This window comes from Peromyscus leucopus, chromosome 14 (assembly GCF_004664715.2).
Source record: "Peromyscus leucopus breed LL Stock chromosome 14, UCI_PerLeu_2.1, whole genome shotgun sequence".
Taxonomy (NCBI): Eukaryota; Metazoa; Chordata; class Mammalia; order Rodentia; family Cricetidae; genus Peromyscus; species Peromyscus leucopus.
In genome coordinates this window covers 59218605-59238603 of record NC_051075.1, presented here as the reverse complement: position 1 = coordinate 59238603, position 19999 = coordinate 59218605, and positions in this window count along the sequence as shown.

The window sequence follows — 19999 nt, the reverse complement described above, 5'->3', positions numbered from 1 at the left end:
GATGTGCCAACCCCACACGACACTACCTGAGTGCTTGCTGCAGCCAAGCCTGTACTAGGGAGGAGGAGAAGGGCGGCTTAGCTAGGGTTGGTGGGACCATGGGCACTACCAGGAGATGCCGCCTTGGCACTCCCTGTCAGGTGTGCGCTGATTCACACAGGGCATTGGCCCTTCCACACACATCTTTCTTCTCTCAGGAAGTCTGCATACCATAAAGATGAAAAACTTGCCTGGGATACAGTGGAGCCCTTTGTTTCCTCAAAAGGCTTATCAAGTAGGTAAAATACCACAAAAAAAAAAAAAAAAAAAAAAAAAAAAAAACTAGGGAGCCGGGCGTTGGTGGCGCACACCTTTAATCCCAGCACTTGGGAGGCAGAGGCAGGCGGATCTCTGTGAGTTCGAGGCCAGCCTGGGCTACCAAGTGAGTTCCAGGAAAGGCGCAAAGCTACATAGATAAACCCTGTCTCGAAAAACCAAAAAAGAAAAAAAAAAAAAACAACAACAACAACTAGGATGTTTTCGGTGTCTACCGATGACTGAAAATGTCTAGTTTCTCTTTAGCAATTACACAGCCATCTTCATTCTGTGTGCCCTGGGAATGTAGAATGAATGCCAGCGGAGAGAACTGAGTCCACGATACAGACACAATCCTCTTGCCCTGTCCGGAATTGCTTCTCCCTAAGCTAGACAGTAAGCTGTGCTGAGCTACCGTGTACACGTCTGACAGGCAAGTCCAGTTTGCACCCATTGCCACACGCACCCAAGGATAGCCATGAAGGCAACCCAGCACAAAATCATAAAACTCATTCAGAACACTATGAGGTTATTTTGTTACTCGACGGTGCAGTTCTCAGCTGTGAACTTTGTAGATGATAATGCCACATTACCATCTACGCAGCATCTACGTCGAAAGATCGGATGTGCCAGTTCAAAGCAGCCTAAGCTCTTGTGCGTTTGTGTCGTCAACCACGTACCTCACATTGTTTTAAATCTGGATGTCTCAGTTCCTCTCTAGGTAAAGAAAACAAAGCCACTGGGCTATCTGGGCAGAAGAATGGAACTACCCAGGGTGAGGATGGAATCAAAAAGCATGGGTGAGGACAATGGGGAGGGAATGAATGGGAGCAAAATATAAATGACACGTGTATATGGAAATAGCACAATGAAACAGATGACTGAGTAATCCTGAAAAACATGGGTGTAGTTTCCAAAATATCCCCTAGAGGGCACCAAAGCGTCACATCTGAAAGAAAGTCGTGGGGGGGGTTGTTTGTTTTTTGTTTTTGGTTTGTTTTTATAAAAAAACAAAAAACAAAAAAAAAAAAAAAAAAAAAAAAAAAACTAAGTTTTCCGTAATTTTTCCAGAAGCCTTCTCTGAGAAAAGATAAAGTCTGATCTGAGGTCAAGATTCTAACTACAACTTCTAGAAGCTACGTCGGGACCCCTCCTTGGCATCCTCAGCACTGCCTCGTTGTGTGTCTCCTCAAGTTTCTGCCCTGTTTGTTTTGGGCGTAGAACAGACATCACCTGACGTCAACCCAAGGAGCCATCGGATCTACCCAATTCCTGGGTGCCGTGCCGGAAGAAACAAAGACCACGCGTGGGCTTTTCACCCTCTCCCCTGGGTCTCCACGGGGCAGCTTCCACAGATGCCAACCATGTGAAGCCCGGAGAGAAGGGAGTGCCAAGCATTCGGTATGGGAAAGGTGTCTCCAGTTGTTGACAGTTCCGAGACGGGTCCAGGTGGAGGGGGGTATCTGCTAGAGAAGGTGACTCCGTTTCCCTAGACAGACTCTCCAAAGTGCCCTGGCTCCATGTTTGCGTCTGATGTGAGGTTGACCACTCACTACCCGTCACGTACTTCTCTCTGCTGACTCAATCACGCCTGCTCCGCTTTCCTCTCGGGTTACTGACCCTCGTGGGTTTCTATGAGCTTCTGGGCCTTTGTCAGGAAGTCAGCCTCCTGCCATGACCGGAAGTGCAGCACCTCACAGACTTGTCAGGGCTTTGTCTCTTTGGTCCCAGTGAGTTGTGTCTTCCTTGCTTCTTAGTTCTATCGTCAAATGTCTCGATGCTTTGCTTTATGGCTTCCAGGGACTTTTGGCTTTTTAAAGGCATGCTTCTAAAAGAGAAGGAAGACCGCAGAAAATAAGGAAACTGATCAGGGCTAGTCACGGGGCCGTGGACAGGCTAAGAAGAGAGTCATTGCAAGGTGATAGTCTTCAAACATTATCGGGGACTATTGGGGTCCAGCCCCTAATAGTCTCCTTTCCAGGGTCCGCGGAAGAATCTATCAACCAGCTGAGAATCTATTCTTTAAGGTCGGCAAATCAATCTACACACGCAGAGTTCTTTGGTCCATTTGCTTTAATTCTTTCTCTCGTCCCTTGCTTTACAGTTATATATCCCCCAGAAAACACAATCCTCCCCTCCACCCAGGACACCCAGCCTGAACTTCCTCAGGCAGTGATTGTCCATTATCAGGATCAAATGGAGGGTTGATAAGAATTACAAAGAGGGGCTCTAGTTGTTAATTACCATTTGTGACCCAAAAGGGAAGTGACTAATGAATTAACTAAAGGCTAAATATGGGTAATATCTAAGAAGAGGGATCTTATGTGCACAACTATAATCTTAAATGTGTTTGGTAAAAGATGTTAAAAATCTGTAAGTTGCTAGGTCAATGGGAGAAAATAAAACTGTCTTCTTTTTTCCTGTGGCTCCTATCTGTCCAAGCTGTCTGCCGTTTTTCTGCAGGGTGGGGGAAAGTGTGCTCGGTCTCTAGGCAACCTGTGTACAGCTAGATGCCTCTGGTGATAGTTAAAGGGAGATCTGGAACCAGAGGTAAGATTTGGGAAAGGAGAAGGAAGTAAAGCTTAATTGGCACATCTGTCAGGCCTTCTCAAACAGGTAGCCTGGATGCTTAAGTCTGTTCTTAGAGAGTACAGAGGTATCTCTGATAAGGTACTTTCCTCCATCCGGTGATGGACCTGGCCGGATGCTACCAATAATGATAATTACAGGGAGGCTTGAACTGGGAGTTCTGGCTGAGCATAGCTGTTAGCACAGAAGGTTATCTAAATATTCCTAGAAGTGGTTAGGTAAGTAGTTAGAGGTCTATAAAGTTAGTAAGGCTGTAAGAAAGGAGGGTCTGAGCTAAATTGTGTAAAGCTATTACTTAATGTCCACCTGACCTAGGCGGTGTCTCCTCGTGGAATTTACGTTAAGTCAGGAGACTCGCCTGTGGGTTGTTATCACTGTTAATCCTCGGAAATTGGGTGACCACCTGGGTGATGTCTCCTTTAGTCCTTGGAAGTGGCTAGGGGAGATATCTGATTCCAGAGAAAGCCTTTCCTGAGGCTGTTCTCCAAATTCCTGGAGTGTGTATGTCCAGAGAGGGATCAGTCCACACTGTTAGCCCTTCTTAGGGAAAAATCAATTGGGGAAACTATGAAGGCACACATGATTTTCATAACAGAAGACAGCTGATATATAACAAGCCAAGTAACACCAAAAACTCCTTGGGGTTTGGCTTCCTCTGGAGAAATTCCCTGATCCCTCCAGGTAGTGACTTTGCCATAACCAGCTGAGTTCTTATGATATATTCCTGCGGCCCACAGCAAAACATACCTATAGCAATCCGGAAAGAGGAGGGATTGGGGAGATGGTTCCTTGGGTAAAGAACTCGCTACACAAGCACAAAAAAATCTGAGTTTAGGGCCTCAGAACTCAAAAATAGTTCATCGTGGCATAACCCCAGCTCTGTGGAGGCAGAGACAGGAGGATCGCTGCCTGGATCGCTGGCTGGTCAGGTGATCTTGTGGAGTCAACGAACTATGGGTTCAATGAGAGACCCTCTTTCTGAATTCAGGAAGGCAGAGGGGAATTGAGGAGAGTTGATGTAGACCTATGCTTTCCACACTTTGCTTACACACCTGCATACACTGTGCACACACATGTATGTAGCTGAAGTTTTCCTGTGTCCCACCCAGTCCACAGCCACTCAGACCCAAATAAACACACCCAGGCTTATATTAATTAAAACTGCTCGGCCACTAGCTCAGGCTTCCTACTGACTAAATCTTACACTTAAGCCCATTTCTGTTCATCTACATGTCGCCATGTGTTCCATGGCTTTACCTGTACAGTGCCATTACATACTGCTCCCTGGATGGTGGGATGGTGTCTCCAACCCAGCCTTACTCTTCCCAGAATTCTCCTTGTCTGCTTATCCTGCCTATACTTCCTGCCTGGCTACTGGCCAATGAGCATTTTCTTTATCAACCCATCAGAGCAGCACATTCACAGCATACAGAGCTATATCACCCATCACATGAGCACACACAAAAATTAGAATATAATAAGAAAATACATAGGAGGATTCTGGGAGCCCCCCAGCCTCATCTTCCTTAAAGTCAGCTGGCAGCCAGCCAGGGCTTCTGGGTCAGACAGACTCCTTGTATGTGAAAAGAGACCACTTCTCACCCCACCTCCCACAAACACATCTTCCAATCTATGCCAGATGTTTCCTGAGGAAAAAAATTGTTAATGTGGTTCCCCCCCACCCCCGCAGTTATAGGGACATGTCCCTGATGTTTTTTGCTTTTGTGTTTTGGCATCATTGATGGTCAAACCCAGGGTCTTATACGAGTTGGGTTGGGCAGCCAAGCTCCAGAGTAACCCTTAGCTGACAGCCTCCTGCCCCTCCTGACATGAATTCTCACCAGACCAACCCTCCTTTTGATGAATGGCATGAATAGAAATTGTCCTCCCCTGTCAGAGGCAGGAAGCTGGTCCAGCTCCCGGAAGACTGGGCAAGGGCTGGCAAAGGCTTGGGAGGAAGACTACAGACTTGATAGACTGCAAAGGGAAGCAGCTGGGTGTGGCGAGGAAAGATTTCCCTCTCTGTGTGGGAGCTCAAGGTTTCGCCAGGAAACACAGAGCCAGGCATGACCTCCACCTCTATTCGGTAGACAAAATTCTCGGTGTTCACTGGCCCTCCGTGGAGCAGAACCTACGATCATTTTGCTATCATTTTAACAAGTTAGCATTTCGGGGTGAGGTGATGTGGGTACTCACCCATGTGTAGAGGTCAGAGGACAACTTGCAGGAGCTGGTACTCTCCTCTCACTCTGTGGGATGTCATGTCATCAAGCTTGCCGGCAAACGTCTTTACTGGCGGAGCCATTCCACCAGCCCAGTGACCTGGAATAAGTTTTTTTAATTGGTATTTTGCCTGTATGCCTGTCTGTGCACCATTTGTGTGCCTGGTACCCTCGAGGCCAGAAGAGGACATCAGAGCTCCTGACACTGGAATTACAGGTGATTGCGAGACACCACGTGGATGCTGGGACTAGAACCTGGTTCCTTTGGAAGAGCAGCCCGTGCTCTTAAGCACTGAACTATCTTCCCAGTCCTCCTTAGAATAATGTTTAAGGGGCATGCCTTCATCATTCAGTATCCCTTCATTTCTCTCAAATGCTGCTGAATGCAGCTCTATAGAGAGTTGTTCTAAACCATTATTGAAGCTGCCTGAGTCCATGGATGGTGAGGCAGGGACAGACTTTTGTGGGATGGCAGCATTTGTGAGGATTATTAAAAGCTGGAAAACTGAAAAAGAGAAAAAAAAATGATGATGGTTGAGACGTTTCTGAGTGAGTTCAGGGAAAAAAAAAAAAAAAAAGCACAGCTCTCCTTGGAGATTGTTCTCCCATTCATTCCATGTCCTGCTCCACATGTCTACTCCTAAGTCTCAAGAGCCTTTCTGGTCCCAGGCTTCTGAGAAGATGGTGATGGACAGCAAGCAGTCTTAAGACTTGAAAATTCCTGCACAGTCTCCAGCGGTCACACCAGCGTCTCTTTGTCACCAGCCTCCCAGATTTGCTCCCATACCCACGTGTGCACTTCTGGGGGATGCGTCACCTGGATCTGAGCAGGTCACAGCCTGAAATCCTCTACCACCTTTGATGTTGAGGACTGGGCTAATAATTCCCATTTCTTCATAGGTAGAATCCTAGGAAATTTTAGATGTTTCCTCAAATTATTTTCCCTGGAATTTTTTTTAAAGATCTATTTATTTAATCTTGTGTGTGTGAGAGAGAGCCTGTATGCGTGGATAGGCACCTCATTTGAGCCTGATGCCCTTGGAGCCAGAAGAGGGCATCAGATCCCTGGAAGCTGTAGTTGTCATGGGGTGCTGGGAACCAAACTTGGGTCCTCTGTAAGAGCGCCAAGTGATCTTAATCATCTTTCCAGACCCCATCCCTGGAAATTTTAACAGCACAAATATACTTCGCATCTGTTTCTTACTGTGTACATATCTGTACGTTATATCAAATGGGAAGATGATTATCTTCTCCCTTAAATCTATTTTCACCTGTTTTACTAATATGACCCTGTTTTAGTTAGGCTTTCTATTGCTGTGATTTAAAAAAAAAAATGACCAAGAACAACTTGGGGAGGAAAGGGTTTATTTCAGCTCACAGTTCCACATCATAGTCCATCCTCCAAGGACATCAGGGGAGGAACTCAGGCAGGGTACTAACCTGGAGTCAGGGACTGAAGCAGAAGCCATGGAAGAATGTTCATTGTTTGCTCAGCCTGCTTTCTTATACCATCCAGGACCACCTGCCCAGAGGTGGCACCACCCACAGTGAGCTGGGTCCTCCCACATCCATCCAGAGAATGTGTTATAGAATATTATTATTATTATTATTATTATTATTATTATTATTTTGGTTTTTCGAGACAGGGTTTCTCTGTGTAGCTTTGCGCCTTTCCTGGAACTCACTTGGTAGCCCAGGCTGGCCTTGAACTCACAGAGATCTGCCTGCCTCTGCTTCCCGAGTGCTGGGATTAAAGGCGTGCGCCACCAACGCCCGGCGTAGAATATTATTTTAAGGTGTGTTACTTTTTGTTTATGTTGCATTTGTTTAACTCTGTGAAGCTGTGTTACTGTGCCTGTCTAAAACACCTGATGGTCTAATAAAGAGCTGAATGGCCAATAGCAAGGCAGGAGAGAGAGAGAGGCTGGGCTGGCAGGCTGAGAGAATATATGGAGGAAGAAAAGAGATGGAGAATTGAAAAGGAAGGAGTCAGAGAAGGAGGAGGACTTCAGGGGCCAGCCACCCAGCTAAACAGATGGGATAATTTGAAGTTAAGTAAAGCTGGCAGGAAACAAGCCAAGCTAAGGCCAGGCATTCATAATTAAGAATAAGCCTCCATGTGTGACTTACTTGGGAGCTGGGTGGCAGCCCCCCTCCCAAAAGAGCAAAAACAACATCATTCTGGTGCCCCACCAATTGCTGTCCTTTTTTTAACTGGTTGCTGCCTTTTAAGCCACAGCTCTCTGAACCAGCATCCTTTAGGCCACAAAGGCTGTAACCAGAGGGAAATCTGTTCCCTCCGGTTCCAACTCTTACAAAGCTAATTAAGGGAACTTAACTAAACCTCTCTCCCTCTAAAGAACTCAAGATTCAGAGGTTAAGGTGGAATTCTGCTCTTTAGAGAGGTTGAATAACAAGTAGCTCACCTCCTCTCCTTCCCTGCTCACCTCCTCCAAAAAGCCCTCCTGCTTCTCCTGGCCCCTCCTTACAAACCCTTTCTCACCTGGCTCCTCCCTACCACTTCCTGTCAGCTAGTTGCTGATGCAGCCTCCTGACCGCAGGTGAATTTTATTTAATCAAACACATCTTTGCATCATTAAACAAATGTTCCAGAGCATAAACAAAAGTAACACACCTTGAAATAATATCCTACAACAGGAATGCCCTACAGACTAGCCTCCAAGACAATGGTGTGGAGGTATTTTGTAATTAAGATTTCTTCTTCCCACAAGGGCCCTCGCTTGTGTAGAGTTGAAATAAAAATTAGCCTGTGCAGGCCTCTGTTGTGTGCAGTGTAAGGATATTACAGAACTACATAAATGACACAATACTAGAAATCAGTGCCCAGCAAAAGAACTGGGGACTTAGAAGATACTACATTCAAGAAATTAGGTACTATATGACCACAGAAAAGAATGAGACTTCTCCTATATCAGTGACTCTAATGCTACCACCCTTTAATACAGCTCCTCATGTGGTGGTGACCCCCAACCACAAAATTATTTTCCTTGCTACTTCATAACTGTAATTTTGATAGTTCTGAATTGTAACATAAATATCTGTGCTTTCTGATGGTCTTAGGTGACCCCAGAGGGTCACACCCCACAAGTTGAGGACTGCTGATCTATGTGGTGATGGTGCATACAAAATGGTGAGAGGGGATGACTGTATGTGTTTTTGCAAATGCCTAAATTATGATAGAAAATATGGACTTAGAACAGGGAAGAGATGAAAGAGAAACTTGTCACTGTGTACCCAGTCCTTGGGATTGTGTTAAAAGTTGAAACTCTGGATTTAAATTGGTATTGATGTTTCATGGTACATCTTAGGAAAACATTAGCGTAGCAACACTTGTACAGTCCCCACTTGGAACGCTAACTAAAGGAGTCTCTCAGAAGCTGAATCTAAGGACCTGCCAGCAAAGGTCTACTTGCCTCTGCTGACATTTCTATAATGTTGGGGTAAATTTTATCACCTCAGGGTTTCCCACAGCATCTCCACAACCAAAGAAAGTACTCCGCTGAGCTTGGAATGTCCCTGACTCTGCATTTTTCATCTCTGTGATAACACACATGGTTAATTCCCATACCACTTCCTGATTGTCCACACTGAGGTTTATTCGATGGCTTTTCACACCTGTCACAGTAACTGTACCCTTGGACAGAGCCACTGTGCCTGATTTCCCCCAAAATATCGCAGCCTTTAATGACTCATGTTCTCGATGTGCAGTATCACAGCCATCGAGGCACCCTCTGAACACTCCACTTGCTGGGTCCGTCTTCCCTTTTCTGTCATTAAGGCTGTCTGTCCATTAGATGGCACTCTATATCAGTCTCCCAACACTTGAGGTAAGCCCTTGCTTGACTTCAGTTAGTCACCAGGCTACCATCAAATATTTTACTATTGAGTACAGGCTGTGGTCTTGTGACTCCATTCTGGAACTGATGATGGCAATGTAAGATGTAGTCTAACGGTGTTAGTTAAAGCTTTGTTGGGTTCCGAGGGATGGACCCAAAGCTTCCCGATAGGCTGTGGGATACAGTCCAGAACAGAAACACAATCTGAGGATCTATGGGTCAAGAAGTTGGTGTGGCCTTTCTGGCTGGCTGTCAAAGTTTTTGGAGCCTTGAGACTGAATAGGACCGTGGGGATAGTAAGGAGAGAGGGTCACTAGGGACAGAGTGGGACAGGAAATGGAGGTACAGCTGACTCTCTAAGAGGGTACCCTGGGGTGGGAGTGGGGGGCTCCCAACCCCTTAAAGTGAGGTTGCTACAGATACTATTAATGGTGGAGGGGCTAATACAGGATCAAATACCAGGAGACTGGAGCCCCAGTGTTCCCATTTCAACAAGTGTCAGCTTAAAGCTGTTCCACCCTCATCTTTTCTCATGCTAGTGTCCAAACTCTTATCAGAGATGGTAAAATTGTAGTCTAGGGTTTTATTTTGTTTCGGTTCTGGAGAGCCACCTTGTTTCTGGTGTATGTGAGTGATACCTTGGCCTATGATGTCACAACAGCTGAGTACGTCTAGATGACAGAACTATTTGCTTCTAGAATAATCTTTTTTAATTATTTGTTTATTTTTATTCATATGTATGTACATGTGTGTGTGTGTGTCTGTCTGTCTGTGTGTGTGTGTGTCTGTGTGTCTGCTTGTCTGTATATGCAGTGTGTTTATGCAGATGCCTATGGAGGCCAGAAGAGGGCATTAGATTCCCCTGGTGCCGGAATTACAGGCAGTTGTGATCTATCCAATGTAGATGATGGGAAATAAACCCTGGTCCTATGCAAAACCACCAAGTGCTCTTAACTGCTGAGCTGTCTCCATCCCCAAAAATTCTCTTATAATGTTAGGGAACCACCATCATCCACAGCACCTTCTGGAGACTGAGACATCGTGGATCACATGACTGTACGAAACGTGACGCCGATGCAATGGGCCAGGTAAAACTTATTAGGGAAATGAAATCAGTAAGATATACTCACGACACAGAACAAAGTAGATGCCACTGCTGATCCAGCTGTCGTTGTCCTGCTGTTCCCAAGGGCAATGGGAACCAACGGCAACCCATGCTTCTCCGCTGCCTGCTCATGCTCTGACCACTCAAGAAAGAGGGCACACTCCCTCTCCTCCTTTCTTCTGCGGTCACGTAAGGAGAGAAGACCATGCCTCATAGGGCTAACCATCCCAATATCATTGCCTGAACAGATCAAATTCCCACAACACTTCCCCCTTTTTGTCTAGTTAGGAAGGTTCTACTCCTAATATAAAACTGTATACAATAAGAACAATTATCAAGTATTATCCAGAAGAAAGAAAAAGTAATAACGTAAACAAAAAAAATGGAACTACAACCAACAAGAACAACATCAAGCAAGAAACACATTCTAGATGTCCAGACCATAGGTAATTGGCAAATTACAGAGATTACTCCAATAGCTGTCCAAACCTGAAAAGTCTAAAGCTTGTACCTAATATGCCCTTAGCTAAGATTTGAGAGGATTGTAACTGTAACCATCTAGTCTTCAACCCCATCAAAGACCTGAGAAGAAAAGTAATATTACCCCAGCAAACAGGAAGTGCAAGCAAGCGACTTCCAAAAAATGCAAGAAATGACAGAGACAGCTGGCTGTCTAGACAGTCATCCAATGTTTCTCTGCAATATAGGGGCATCCAACTTTGGCTAAAAGGCCTAGAATATCTCACAGACTTTTTTAGAAGCAGGAAAATTTGAAGGACTGAACCTTGTCTTGGCAAGGTTCAGCAGTCACTTTTCCTTGTGTCCTGCTTGTGTGGATTGGACAGCGTGCTTACTGTCAGCAGGGGAGGCAAGGGCAGTTTTTTGCCCAATAGGCCGGTTTTGCCAAGAAGAAAACAAGCTCCATACAGACTGTCTTTGATGGCCATCATCCTATTGGGAGCAGATCGGTGCTGCCAGGAGCAGTCCTGTCTCATGTCAACAGAATTCTAAGTTATTAAAACATTTAAATGCCATATCCTCTAGGTCTTTGAAATGTTTGAAGATTACCTATCTTTGTTAATGTAGACCATGGGAGGCCAGCTCCCAGATCTGCTGCTCCAGGGCAGTGAAAAAGAAATACCTCAGAGTAGTGAAGGTTTAGGAAAAATTCTTATTTTCTATCTGAGGGGGAAAAAAAATTAAACAGAGATGTTTTCTGATGGTAACTTTCTCTTTACTTCATCTTGAAAAATCCTCTCTGAAAAAATCTCTCTCACAGCTTCCTAATTAGCTCTTCATCCTGTCTCCTTCTCTATGCAGCAGATTCTCTACTTCACTTCCCACTGCTCCACGTCTCTCTCTTTACACCTTCCCTTCATTTTCTCTCTCTGCACCGCCACTGCCCTGCTCTTCTTCACGGATCCTCTCTCAACCCAACTCTAAACAATTATAAGTTACATTTTCAGGGCCTGACCAATACTCCTATCACAAGAGAAGTTACATAGTTTCTCTTAGTCTAGGAAGGTCAGTGAGTGAGTGCTTGGCCTTACACATAGCTCTAAATTGGTGAGGGCCCTCAGACAGTAAACAATTGGCTGAACTTTGAGCCTGAGACTGGGACTACATGCAGAGTCAATTACTGATAAAGTTATATCTAATAAAGTTGCTTCTCTTTTGACCTTGAATCAGCAAAACAGCACCTGGGAAAATGACCTCATCTATTGTCTCTAGGGGCAACTAGCCTGCTTTGAATCTGCTCTGAAGTCCAAAGTTCCCTGTAAAAGACTGTCTTTGTGACTATGTCAGTCTGAGTAATGTAAAATATCCAAGTATTATTTCTATACATCAAAACTATACAATCTAAACAGAAATCATCTTCCTGACCATCCACAGCTATATGTGTGCCCCATAAATGTAAAACACATCAACCTATATAGCTTAAAGACTAAAGCTTCACGTTATAAAAATAAACCATCTTAAAACAGATGTACACTATAAGGACAATGACTTTGAAATTGTGACAATATACAAAAATATCTTAATCAGAGGTAGAAATGTATGGTGCAATATGACAAAAATATCCTTAATTTGCATCAATATACAAAATATCCTAACAGAAGTAGAAACAAAATACAGTATGATGAAAATAGTTTTACTTTTGTATCAATATAGAAAAATATTTTAAACAGAAGTAGAAACATGTATACAATATAACAAAAATAATTTTGAATCTGTACCAATAAACAAGTTATCTTAAACAGAAAAAGAAAAATAATTTTACATTTGTATCAATATACAAGAATCCAAACCAATGGAAATCATCTAAAACTGATAGTTGCTTTTTTAGTTTACAAGTAGATACAATAATATACCTTATTATCATATCATATCTATCCCCCTTTTTCTATTCCAAACGAGATTCCTGAGTCCAATCTTCATTGTTCTGCCCCCAACTGTATAACAACGTAACCCGGCGAGCTCAGTCAGTAGAGCATGAGACTCTTAGTCTCAGGATCGTGGGTTCGAGCCCCACGTTGGGCACCAGGTGAAACACGACGCTGATGCAATGGGCCAGGTAAAATTTATTAGGGAAATGGAATCAATAAGACACACTCACAACACAGAACAAAGTGAACGCCGCTGCTAATCCAGCTGTCATTGTCCTGCTGTTCTGCCCAGGGGCGGTGGGAAACAACTGCAATCCATGCTTCTCCACCGCTTGCTCCTCCTCTGACCACTCACGAGAGAGCAGCTCATGTGTGACCCCTCTCCTTTGTTCAGAGACTCAGAGAAGACCACGCCCCATAGGGCTAGTCACCCTAATACCATTGGCTGAATTCCCACAATAACTGTAGCTGTGGGGTGGACTTCAGAGTACGTAGCATGTAAGTCCATCTAATGCACCCCTTTTGCAGAAAGAGTCACTGCAGACTTAACACTTGGAATTCCCCCATTCCTTATGAAAATGTGCTCATGTTTCCAAACAAAAACTGGATTAAATGAAATGCAATCTTTTAGATCCATTCTGGATATAATGAAAACATAATTCATCATTAATGCAGGGAGAAGTATCAGAATTATACAAAGAGACGCCGAATAAGCTGACCATGCCAACGACCTAGCTAACTGACTCCATGAACGAGACCATGGACAGAGGGCGGTACTTCCATTGCCATTTAGGATGGGATTCTAGGCCCACCCATTTACCAGAGGAGAACAGGACAGACACTTGATTGACAGTGTCAGTCAAACTCTGTGGGTTGGGGAAGGAAAAGAAAATGGCTGGCTACAGGCCCCACAAACAGAAAGAAGTTCTGAGCAAACAACACTCATTTCTTTACAAATCCAGAATGTATTCTGGGCTTTGCATTAGTCAGGGTTCTGTATAGAAACAGAACCAATGAAATGAATATGAAATACAAAGGGAATGCATTAGACTGGTTTACAAGCTATGTGCTGGGTAGACCGACAGTGGCTATCTGCATGCTGGAGAGGCTGAGACCGGGGAGATGCTCAGTTCATGAGTCTGGACGCCTCAGCAGTTCCAGTCTCGTGCTGAAGGAGCGCCACTGGTCCTTCAGTGCATGTTGGAAGGCAGAAGAGGCTGAGTTCTGATGCCAGTGGGGGATGGTATCAATGCCATCGATAGGATGGATGCATTCACAACCAAGCAAAAGCAATAGCTTTCCTCAGACCTCCTTCTATCCACAGTGCTTCCCACTCTGAGAAACCGTCCTCTTCCCTACTTCTAGGAAGTAGCCTTATATACCTGCCCAGAAGTGTCTCTTAGTTGATTTCAGATCCAATTGAATTGACAACCAAAACTATCACATGCTCCTAGAGAATTTTATTCAATGAATACCTGACCCTAGCTCTAACCCTAACCCTAACTCGACCCCTAAACCTAGTATGAATCTGCAAGTCCAGAGACTTAACAGTCTTTCTTTTGAAGACCTGACAATCAGTGTGAATCCCAAAGCGACTAACATACCCACCCATAAACACAGAAACTAACTAACATGGCAGTAGCCAAGTACAATGGGCACACTGGTTAGAAAAATGTGATATTATCGACAAACCAACCTGCAGTAGTAATCCCATCAAGACTGTCCAGAACATTTAAGATGGAAGGATTTATTTCAGCGAGTCCAAACATTTTCAGTGAGAGGATACTTATGTAATTTCAAGAACCTTCCTAGATAGTTGTCATATTTTTATATATTCAGTTGTGACAATCTAGGGACTAGATTCTAGGCAGAACCACAAATCCAGTTGCCAGTCCCTTGCAATAATACTGACTTACACTAGGGGGCAACGGTGCACATCTTTTTAATGAAGAGTCTAATCTCACTATTCTATTTTGACCTGTGTGTGTGTGTGTGTGTGTGTGTGTGTGTGTGTGTGTGTGTGTGTGTGTGTGTATGGATGGATGGATGGATGGATGGATGGATGGATGGATGGATGGATGGATGGACGGACGGACGGACGGACGGACGGACAGACAGACGGACAGACAGGAATGCATCACAGATTGAGTGTGGAGGCTAGAGGACAATTTGTCAGTTCCCACCTTCATATCATCAGAGTTGATGGCAAGAACCTCTCTCCCGCTAAACTGTTTCACCAGCCCTGATAGTGGACTTTCCACACTTGACTTAACTGGGTGTGAGCTCTCTTCACATCAGATGAGTGAGCCTTTGAATAACCACTTTGGAGCCACCAGGGGCTTAAAAGAGGGGCAATGGCTCTGGGATTTGAAGACCAGATTCCAGTTTTGTTTCTCAGCTTCTTAGCTGAGGAGTGGGGCAATTATGGACCTCACACGGCTATAACAGCACAGTACTAGTCCATCCCATGGCTTCTGAGTGACTTCACCTTTCCTGAGTTGTTGCCCCCAAACCATCTAGAACTCTCCTCCCACTCCCCAGAACACTGCCCAGCCTCCCCGTCCCACGGTACTGAGCTCTGTTGACAAGAAATGGAGAAGCCTCAGCTGTGGGACAAAGGGCGGGGACTTGTGGTTGGTGAAGAGGATTCCTGGTGATGGGTTTACAATGAATATTAAGTGCTTGTTCATTTGGTGGTCAACTAGTGGATGGTAGGAGTCCCGAAACAGCTTGTTCCTTGTAAATACCTCTCACATACAGTAAAAGGCGGTGCCAAGGATGGCTTGGCCACACGCTGGTCTGAAGGGAGGAGGCGCTGAGTGTGAAATCCACACCCGTTCTCAAAGACGTAACATGAAGAAACAGATGTGCAATATTGTTTGAGTCCATCCTGGCGGCTGTAACAAAGGACCTCAAGCCTAGAAGCTCGTAAACAATACAAATCTTTCTCACACACAGTTTTGGAGACTAGGAAGTTCAAGACTGAGGGAGACCCTGGCAGAATTTGTGTCCAGTGAGAACCTGCTTTCTGGTTCATAGATGCTGCATCCTCAAGTGGTTAGGTAATGAGATGACACCACTCTTGGGCTTCTTTTGGTAAGCATTAATCCTGCTCACAGGCATTTGCCTCCCCAGACCTCACCTCCTAATACCATCCATTGCTATGTTGGTGATCAGGTGTGATGACTGGTCTGGACATTGTCACCTTGACCAGACCAGCAATCAACTAAAGCTCAAGCTGCTAGGCATTCCTGTGAGGGATTTCCTTGATCAGGTTTATTTGAAACAGGAAGACCAGTGCTAAACGTGGGCAGCACCTTTTTTTCGGATGGCAGCCCGGAAGAACGGACATGGAGGAAGGAAGCTTTTGTTTTTTGCCTGCTTGGCATCACTCTTGCTAGCTAGCACGTCTTCCTTCCTGTAGTTGCTGCGGTCAGTCCTCTGCTGATCTTAGAACCAGCTCTTCTGGGCTCCAGTGGAGACTGAGGACCAGCAGCTCTCCAGGAAACCCAGGCCCTCAGTGCCAGATTGGGACAGCTGAGACATCCAACCTCGTGGACCGAAGAACTACCAGATTCTCAGCCTGTCCAGTGGGAGACAGCTGTTGTTGGACTACCCCGACCACATGCTGTATGTATATATTCAGTCTATTGGTTCTTTTCCTTTAGAGAAACCCAGCGTATCAGGTTTGATCATAGTAATGGGGGTATGTGTAAATATTAGCACCAAGCAAAAATTTTAATAATTTGTATTTGGGTATATACTGAGATGTTTTATATAAGACTGAATAAATATGAGATTAAGTAAATATATTATATATGAATGTAGCTCCTGGAAATTTCAAATGACTTATGTGGCTCACATTATGTTTCTAATAGATGAACTAGTCTTAACTATGCAATTTACAAATTTTTATCCTGGAGCTTAGCGTATAGCATGGTCATATAACACATGGGGAAGCATGGGCAGGCTCTGGGTTCATGACCACCCCAGAAAAAGGTCTTGTCACCCTGTGAGGTTCCATCATGCAAGAAGTGTTTCAGAGTGGAAAGGCAGTTTTCTAAGGCTTGTATCCAGCAGCTGCACTCAGTGAGGCTTGACCTACAGAAACACCAGTGTAGGGGTTCCTATATGATACTTTCAGCATAATAAAAAAAAAAACTTTTGGCACAGCCTAAATGTCCACCAATGTAGGACAAACTGTTAAGTGGTCAGTGGTGGTATAGAGGACTGTGAGGCATGGGGTTGCTCGTTGGTAGAACACCAGTGTGGCATATTCAAGACCATGGCTTCGTATCCAGCCCCGGGAGGAGATTAGGGGGAAATAGTACATCCATAAATGGAGTGTGTGCAACCATTGTAAAGAATAATAAGAATCACCTGGGATACTTAGAAAGCGAATCAAAAAGGAAAAGACTATCCAGACTCCGCCAGGAGAAATTCCCGTTCAGCGGGTCTGAGTTGAGACCTGTCAACTTCTGTATTTTAAATAATGTCCCCCAGGAGATTCTGATTTCCAGACAAGCTTGAAAGATGCTAAAATAATAAGTGTATGTAACTCCATGAGAAGGATTCCAGAGTCAGCATGACAGCATTCAGAATAACGTGACACAATGCACCGCTGTTTGTAACACAGGTCGGCAAATGCATATAGGAGAGGGTGGAACCACTCACATTCACGAGATGAGCCCAGACGGCCCTGGTGGTTGCGTCTGGGAAGGGGAAGAAGAAATGGACTCTGCGTTTTTATTTGTGTTCTTCAGTGTTTGTTTATACATTGGAGGAGGAGGAGAACCCTTTGGGGTTTCAGGTTCCCAAGTATGTGGAGAGGGTGTGCATGGGAGAAAGTGTCCCTCAGGCCCACAGCTATGCAGACCGGGGACAGGCCGCTCATGGGAACTGAAGGTGGGGCTGTGCTCCTTCTGAGGGTTCCAGCCAAGCTCAGCCTCACCCTGCAGCTAAGGCCGTCCTCCCTCTGCTCCTTGGTGCTTAGCGAGAGCCCAGACTTGGGAAGAGGCCTTCCCAGATCAACTTGGCCCATGGCAGAGCCAGAGTGATGAGGTCACCCAGCACAGCTGCGAACTATTTCAAGGAAACAGGTGGTGGCTGCGGGCTCTTCCAGGCTTGGGGTTTTGCTGGGAGAGAGGCCTCCTTCAAGGGCATCCTCCCCGGGAGGCTAGCCCCAGAGGCCTGGGCTGCTGGGAGAAGAGAGCACAGGGTCACAGGGTGTCCTCGGAAGCCTGCAGATGATTGGTCCCATCCACAACTGAACTCTCCGCGCCGGCTACTTGTTCCTTCACCAGAACAGCTTTGAAACTGTTCTGTGGGAGCCGCACCCTCGGACCAAGAAAACCATTCTCTCTAGAGAGGAACAGTGGAGCCACGCACACTTTGAAAGCTCTCAGGTCGTTTTAATGTGCAGCCGAGACTGACACCTCCGGGCTAACTTTTGCAACTGAAGACCCTTGGACAAGTAGCATTCCTTGGAAGCTTGCTGGAAATTCACAACTTCTGCCCCCATACCCATACTCACTAGATAATCAGAATATAGCATCTCCAGTAAGAGTCTCTGGTGGGTCTGGTGCTCATTAGGATTTAGAAGCTTGGCTTCTGTGGACACTGGCCAAGCTGGTGAACACAGATTCTGGGGTACAGAAGGGGTGCAAGGCAGGTAAACACTGGCCTTCTCTGAGATGCTTTGGCCTTGTGGATGCAATAAAGTTAGCACACCGTTTTCCTCTTGTACTGTTGGGATGGTCTTGGTTGGTGGTTCCTGCTGGGTACTTAGTGCATAGTAGATATGGACTCCTATTTTGTCAGGATGGTTACTATTATAATCCTGAAACACAAAACTTGATTAGTTGGCCAGCCTGCATGAACATGTTCTGGCCTGGTTTCTTGTCCAGCTCAGCCCCGATTCTGCCAACATCAAATGTCTTCTCTCGCTACCGCTCAGAATTGGGGATCAGAAAGTTCACCTCTGTCAGCACTCTCCCTGGTTCCAGGTTTGATTTCTTTCCTATTGAAATTGTGTGATTGCTCCATCTTTAAGACAAGGGAAAAAAAACAATAAAAGGGTGTAGCTTCTGATAATGGCTGTGGAAGGTGCAAATGGAGGGTAGTTCTCTGCCAGCTGGAGAGATGAAGGGTTTGGACTTGAGGTTTGCCAAATCCCTGCCTCCCGGGCTTCTGCTGGCAGTTCAGTTGTGGATGGAGAATTGATGGAGCTGTGTGGATTTTATTTGTATGTTAATAAAGTTGCCCTGTGATGATTTGGGGACTAAGCCACTGATAATGGTGAGTAGCAGAAGACAGTAACGAAAGACAGTAAGCAATGCTATTCCTTTAATGACAAGGATGCTTCTTCCATCAAAGAGACTTCAAAAAACAACAACAACAAAAATCGAGCCGGGCAGTGGTGGTGCATGCCTTTAACCTCAATACTTGGTAGGCAGCGGCAGATGGATCATTGTAAGTTTGAGGCTAGCCTGGTCCACATGGAGAATTCCAAGACAGCCAGAACTACATAGAGAGGCCCTGTCTCAAAAACAAACAAACAAACAAAAACAAACAAACAAAAAACAAAGATCAAAGACCAAAACAAAACACCCCCCAAAAAACACAAAATAAATAAATACATAAATAAATAAAAGCCTGGTGATATTTTAATTGTACTGAAATGTGATTTTATTTGTATGTTAATAAAGTTGCCTGGGGGTCAGAGCTAATAGCAAGCCATAGCAGAAGCTGGGCGGTGGTGGTGCACGCCTTTAATCCCAGCACTTGGGAGGCAGAGCTAGGCAGATCTCTGTGTGTTCAAGGATATAGCCAGCATGGCGACACATGCCTTTAATCTCAATACCAACCATAGAAGACCTGGAGGTCTGTACAGATGGGCAGTGACGAGGAGGTCATGTGGTTGGGTTTACAACCAATGAGAAGGCAGAACAGAAAGTCAATAAAAAGCACAAACACACAGGAAGTAGGTCTCTTGCGGAGAGGTAGGACAGCAGTGGCAGTGAAGAGTAAGGTTTTTAGCTCTTAGCTATTGCTCTGACCTCTTGGCTTTCATCTCTGAATCAGGCTCTGTGTTTCTTATTTAAAAAGACGGTTACATCTACACTCATTACTTAGTGAGCAAGCAATTAAGCATTTTTTAAGTGCCAAGCATTTGTACAACTGTCCGATTTAATCATGAAAATTACTCTGTGATATTGATACAACACTTATGTTTAGGTGAAAAACAGGCTCAGAGATGTTTGGGCCGTGTTAGAAACAGCTGTGGAGTCACAGAACGGGGATTCACACCGAGGTGGTCCTGGATCCAGCGTCCTCTCTGGGTCATCCTGGTTATTATGTGACTTCTCTCCATTCCAGGGCCTGGCATTGGCGCCTGGAGCTCTTTCTAGCTAAAGATGAACTTATTTGTTCTTCCTTTGTTTTTGTTTTTTCCTACTAGTGATGGAGTAGTAGGAAAAAACAATTTATTCTGTCAATCCTTTCTTACAGGATGGAGAACGTTAGTTCAATAAGGACTCCAGTTTC